Source organism: Lolium perenne, chromosome 1 (genome assembly GCF_019359855.2).
Source record: "Lolium perenne isolate Kyuss_39 chromosome 1, Kyuss_2.0, whole genome shotgun sequence".
NCBI classification, from domain to species: domain Eukaryota; kingdom Viridiplantae; phylum Streptophyta; class Magnoliopsida; order Poales; family Poaceae; genus Lolium; species Lolium perenne.
The window spans coordinates 131754854-131762149 of NC_067244.2; positions in this window are offsets into that span (position 1 = coordinate 131754854).

Below are 7296 nucleotides of genomic sequence, written 5' to 3' on the forward strand. Positions count from 1 at the left end.
CATATCAATGATAGCACCAACAGTTCGAAGAAAATGTCTTCCCAATATAAGGGGGCAAGATGCATTGCATTCAATATCCAAGACAACAAAATCAACGGGGACAAGGTTGTTGTTAACCATAATATGAACATTATCAACTCTCCCCAAAGGTTTCTTTTTAGCATTATCAGCGAGATTAACATCCAAATAACAATTTTTCAATGGTGGCAAGTCAAGCATATCATAGACTTTCTTAGGCATAACAGAAATACTTGCACCAAGATCACATAAAGCATTACAATCAAAATCATTGACCCTCATTTTAATGATGGGTTCCCAACCATCCTCTAGCTTTCTAGGAATAGAAGTTTCAAGTTTTAGTTTCTCTTCTCTAGCTTTTATGAGAGCATTTGTAATATGTTTTGTGAAAGCCAAGTTTACAGCGCTAGCATTGGGACTCTTAGCAAGTTTTTGTAAGAACTTTATAACTTCAGAGATGTGGCAATCATCAAAATCTAAATCATTATGAGCTACAACAATGGGATCATCATCCCCAAGGTTGGAAAAAATTTCAGCAGTTTTATCACAAGCAATTTCAGCAGTTTTAGCAATTTCAGGCAATTTTGTACGCTTTGCACTAGGAGTAGAAACATTGCCAACACCAATTATTTTACCATTAATAGTAGGAGGTGCAGAAACATGTGAAGAATCAACATACTTGTGGTGGTAATAGTCCAAACTTTAGCTACATTTTTCTCTTTAGCTAGTTTTTCATTTTCTTCTCTATCCCACCTAGCACGCAATTCAGCCATCAATCTTATATTCTCATTAATTCTAACTTGGATGGCATTTGCTGTAGTAACAATTTTATTTTCAATATCCCTATTAGGCATAACTTTCGATTTCAAAAGATCAACATCAGAGGCAAGACTATCAAACTTAGAAGCGAGAATATCAATTTTATTGAGTTTTTCCTCAACAGGTTTGTTAAAGGCAGTTTGTGTACTAATAAATTCTTTAAGCATAGCTTCAAGTACAGGGGGTGTATTCCTATTATTATTGTAAGAATTCCCATAAGAATTAGCATAACCGTTACTGATACGTCTCCAACGTATCCATAATTTCTGTCGTTCCATGCTTGTTTTATGACAATACTTACATGTTTTGCTTGCACTTTATAATGTTTTTATGTGTTTTCCGGAACTAACCTATTAACAAGATGCCACAGTGCCAGTTCCTGTTTTCTGCTGTTTTTGGTTCCAGAAAGGCTGTTCGGGCAATATTCTCGGAATTGGACGAAATCAACGCCAAACATCCTATTTTTCCCGGGAGGCTCCAGAACACCGAAGAAGAGTCGGAGAGGGGCCAGAGGGCCACCACACCATAAGGCGGTGCGGCCTGGCCTGGGCCCGCGCCAGCCTATGGTGAGGAGCCCCCAGGTGCCCTCCTGCGCCGCCTCTTCGCCTATAAAATCCCTTTCGACCTAAAAACGCAGTACCAATTGACGAAACTCCAGAAAGACTCCAGGGGCGCCGCCGCCATCGCGAAACTCCAATTCGGGGGACAGAAGTCTCTGTTCTGGCACCCTGCCGGGACGGGGAAGTGCCCCCGGAAGCCATCTCCATCAACGCCATCGCCTCCATCATGCTCCGTGAGTAGTTCCCCCATGGACTACGGGTTCTAGCAGTAGCTAGTTGGTATACTCTCCTCCATGTACTTCAATACAATGATCTCATGAGCTGCCTTACATGATTGAGATTCATCTGATGTAATCGGTGTTGTGTTTGTTGGGATCCGATGGATGATACATTATGATTAGTCTATCTATAAAGTTTGTGAAGTTATTGTTGCTGCAATCTTGTTATGCTTAATGCTTTTCACTAGGGCCCGAGTGGCATGATCTTAGATTTAAGCTCTATATTTATTGCTTAGATTGTATCTACAAGTTGTATGCACATGTCACTGTCCGGAACCAAAGGCCCCGAAGTGACAGAAATCGGGACAACCGGAGGGGATGGCGGTGATGTGAGGGACACATGTTTTCACGGAGTGTTAATGCTTTGCTCCGGTACTCTATTAAAAGGAGTACCTTAATATCCAGTAGTTTCCCTTGAGGCCCGGCTGCCACCGGCTGGTAGGACAAAAGATGTTGTGCAAGTTTCTCATTGCGAGCACGTACGACTATAATTGGAAAACATGCCTACATAATTAATAATCTTGATGTTCTGTCTTAATGCTTTGATTCCTATCAATTGCCCAACTGTAATTTGTTCACCCAACACTTGTCACTTATTGGAGAGTTACCACTAGTGTAGATCGCTGGGAACCCCGGTCCATCTCTCATCATTATATACTTGTTCTACATGTCATTGGAAGTAGTATCAACTATTTTCTGGTGCCATTGCTCTCATATTGCTATTACTGCTCGTATTCTTGTTACTACTGCTCTCATATTACTGCTACTTTCACATCACCCCTGTTACTAGTGCTTTTCAGTGCCTGAATTGACAACTCAGTTGTTAAGGCTTATAAGTATTCTTTACCTCCCCTTGTGTCGAATCAATAAATTTGGGTTATACTACCCTCGAAGACTGCTGCGATCCCCTATACTTGTGGGTTATCAAGACCGTTTTCTGGCGTCGTTGCCGGGGAGGCATAGCTCTACTCATAAGTTCACCTAGGAAGTACACTCTACCTCTCTCTGTTTTTATTTTATTTTATTTTGTTTTTCTTAGTTTACTTTTGTTTAGTTTATTTGTGCTTAGCTTATTTCTGTCTAGTATTATTTTCTTAGTTTACTTTTGCCTAGTTTCTTTTTGTCTTGTTTTATTTTTCTCATATACCCAAAAATCCATAAAAATTTGAAAAACCTAAAAATTAAAAACTGCTGTTATGGGAGAACCCATAACCTACTTGGAGCTTATAGAATGTTATAATAATTATAGAGAATCAAGAACTGGTAAAATAATGAGTGCTATGATAGAAAAATTGAATACAATGGCTAGAATCTTGCTTAGACGCCATGATATAAACTGTTGCTCTCAACATGATACTAAACATTTTAAATTTCAATGTGGCTTTAGTGAGGAATTTTTAATTAAGAACTATAATCGGAATTGCTATATTCATTATGGGTTCGAAGAGGTAGAACAATTTGTCTTATTTATGGGAGCCTCCGAGATAGAATCCTTCATGGTTGAGAATTATGAAACTTGTGCTATTTGTAAGGACCTTAAAGATTATGTCTCTACTATCCTTAATTCTTGCATAGAATGCTACAGTAGGAATCCTTATATCCTTGATTATAAAGAGAGACACATTAATGCACAAGAATGCACTCACAATTTGCAGGAACCGGTGGAAGAAGAAATTGATGAACCTGAAAGCTCATTGGATGAAAAAGAGGAGGAAATTGATGAACCTGAAAGCTCATTGGATGAAAAAGAAGAGGAGAGCGACGAACAAAAGGAGGAAGAATGGATTAGCTACCCATGCCAACCTTCTAATGAGAGTAACTCTTTATCTCTTACACTATTTGATTGTCCTCCATGCTTACCGGAAGAGGTTGAATGTTATGTTCCTGTGGATTCTCTTGAAATACTACCTATGAGTAAAACTTGTGAAAATAATTATGCTACTGTTATCTATGATAATCCATGCTACTTTGATAAATCTTATGATAATGCTTTGTTTGTGCCTGATGTCGAAATGCATGGTACTAAAGAATTTTGCTTGGCAAATGTTTATGATAAAGCTCTAGATGATGGTCCTATGTTACTTGATAATATTAATTGTACTACTAATGAAAATGGGATTGGAGAAGTATTGACTTTATGTAGGAGTCCCATATCTCTTGAGATTGATCAACTACCTTGTTATATTATTAATAAAAGTAAGTTTGAAAGTTTTAATTCCACTATTTTTGAGCTTGATAAAAATTATGTGTTTGGAAATCATGAAAAGTATGTTGCATGTGATAGTTATATTGTTGAGTTTGCTCATGAAGCTACTGAAAATTATTATGAGAGAGGAAAATATGGTTGTAGAAATTTTCATGGTACTAAAACACCTCTCTATATGCTTAAAATTTTGAAGTTACACTTGTTCTATCTTCCTATGCTTGTTACTTTGCTTTTCATGAACTTGTTTATTTACAAGATTCCTTTACATAGGAAGCATGTTAGGCTTAAATTTGTTTTGAATTTGCCTCTTGATGCTCTCTTTTGCTTCAAATACTATTTCTTGCGAGTGCATCAATAAAACCGCTGAGCCCATCTTAATGGCTATAAAGAAAGAACTTCTTGGGAGATAACCCATGTGTTATTTTGCTACAGTACTTTGTTTTATATTTGTGTCTTGGAAGTTGTTTAATACTGTAGCAACCTCTCCTTATCTTAGTTTTGTGTTTTGTTGTGCCAAGTGAAGCCTCTAATCGAAGGTTGATACTAGATTTGGATTTCTGCGCAGAAACAGATTTCTATCTGTCACGAATCTGGGCTGTTTTCTCTGTAGGTAACTCAGAAAAATATGTCAATTTACGTGCGTGTTCCTCAGATATGTACGCAACTTTTATTAGTTTTGAGTTTTCTTATTTGAGCAACGGAAGTATTTATTTAAAATTCGTCTTTACTGGCTGTTCTGTTTTGGCAGATTCTGTCTCTGTTTTTTGCATTGTCTCTTGTGGACTTTAAGCGAGATTTTCTAGACGTGTAGAGCTGTAGCTAATGTTTTATTGAGTTCTTGCAATGTGCCACTACAGGACCAAGGTGGATTCAAATTTTTTGAGTACTAACCCCTCTAATGAAGTTTATGAGAAGTTTGGTGTGAAGAAAGTTTTCAAGGGTCAAGAGAGGAGGATGATATATGATCAAGAAGAGTGAAAAGTCTAAGCTTGGGGATGCCCCCGTGGTTCATCCCTGCATATTTCAAGAAGACTCAAGCGTCTAAGCTTGGGGATGCCCAAGGCATCCCCTTCTTCATCAACTTATCAGGTTCCTCCCCTGAAACTATATTTTTATTCGGTCACATCATATGTGTTTTACTTGGAGCGTCTATGTGCTTTTATTTTTGTTTTTGTTTGAATAAGATCGGATCCTAGCAATCCTTGATTGGGAGAGAGACACGCTCCGCTTTTTCATATGAACACTTGTTCTTCGTTTTACTTCTAATGTTCAATGATAAAAGTTGGAAGCTACAATACTTATGGTTATTTGGTTGGAAAAAGAAAATGCCTCATATGTCTTGGATAATTTGACACTTGGCAATTGTTTTGAGCTCTCAAATAGATCATGATTAAGTTTTTTTTCATGTAGTTTAAACCTATTAGTGGAGAACTACCGTAAAGCTTGTTAAAATTGGTTTGCATAATTAATCTCTCTTAAGGTCTAGATATTTTCTGGTAAAAGTGTTTGAGCAACAAGGAAGACAGTGTAGAGTATTATAATGCTTGCAATATGTTTTTATGTAAGTTTTGCTGTACCGGTTCATACTTGTGTTTGCTTCAAACAACCTTGCTAGCCCAAAGCCTTGTACTGAGAGGGAATGCTTCTCGTGCATCCAAAACCTTGAGCCAAAAACTATGCCATTTGTGTCCACCATACCTACCTACTATGTGGTATTTCCTGCCATTCCAAAGTAAATTGCTTGAGTGCTACCTTTAAACAATTCAAAATTTATTACCTCTGATTTGTGTCAATGTTTTATAGCTCATGAGGAAGTATGTGGTGTTTATCTTTCAATCTTGTTGGGCAACTTTCACCAATGGACTAGTGGCTTCATCCGCTTATCCAATAATTTTGCAAAAAAGAGCTGGCAATGGGATTCCCAGTCCCAAATTAATCAAACTAAATAGACACTCCTCCATGGTATGTGATTGTTGGACGGCACCCGAAGGATTCGGTTAGCCATGGCTTGAGAAAGCAAAGGTTGGGAGGAGTGTCATCATAATAAAACTAAAATAAAAAGGCACTCCTTCATGGTATGAGATTGTTGGCAGGCACCCGAGGATTCGGTTAGCCATGGTTTGTGAAAGAAAGGTTGGAAGGAGTGCCACCCAAAAATAAAATAAAATGGGAGCCGCTCTTTGAAGGCTTGTCTGGCAAGAGGGTTAGAGTGCCCACTACCATTCGTTGACAACAACAAACACCTCTCAAAACTTTACTTTTATGCTCTCTCTATGTTTTCGAAATAAAAGCTCTAGCACAAATATAGCAATCGATGCTTCCCTCGTAGAAGGGCCATTCTTTTACTTTTATGTTGAGTCAGTTACCTAATTCCTCCCACCTTAGAAGCAAACACTTGTGTCAACTGTGCATTGATTCTTACATACTTGCATATTTGCATTCATCATATTACTCTATGTTGACAATATCCATGATATATACATGTTGAAAGTTGAAAGCAACCGCTGAAACTTAAATCTTCCTTTGTGTTGCTTCGATGCCTTTACTTTAAATTTATTGCTTTATGAGTTAACTCTTGTGCAAGACTTTTGATGCTTGTCTTGAAAGTACTCTTCATGAAAAGTTTTGCTATATGTTATCTATTTGTTAGCAACTATAGATCATTGCCTTGAGTCACTTCATTCATTTCATATGCTTTGTAATAGTATGATCAAGGTTATGTAAGTAGCATGTCACTACAGAAATTATTCTTTTTATCGTTTACCTGCTCGGGACGAGCAGGAACTAAGCTTGGGGATGCTGATACGTCTCCAACGTATCCATAATTTCTGTCGTTCCATGCTTGTTTTATGACAATACTTACATGTTTTGCTTGCACTTTATAATGTTTTTATGCGTTTTCCGGAACTAACCTATTAACAAGATGCCACAGTGCCAGTTCTTGTTTTCTGCTGTTTTTGGTTCCAGAAAGGCTGTTCGGGCAATATTCTCGGAATTGGACGAAATCAACGCCAAACGTCCTATTTTTCCCGGGAGGCTCCAGAACACCGAAGAAGAGTCGGAGAGGGGCCAGAGGGCCACCACACCATAAGGCGGCGCGGCCTGGCCTGGGCCCGCGCCAGCCTATGGTGAGGAGCCCCCAGGTGCCCTCCTGCGCCGCCTCTTCGCCTATAAAACCCCTTTCGACCTAAAAACGCAGTACCAATTGGCGAAACTCCAGAAAGACTCCAGGGGCGCCGCCGCCATCGCGAAACTCCAATTCGGGGGACAGAAGTCTCTGTTCTGGCACCCTGCCGGGACGGGGAAGTGCCCCCGGAAGCCCTCTCCAGCAAAGCCTACGCCGCCATCATCCTCAGTCAGAAGTACCCCCATGGACTACGGGTTCTAGCAGTAGCTAGTTGGTATACTCTCCTCC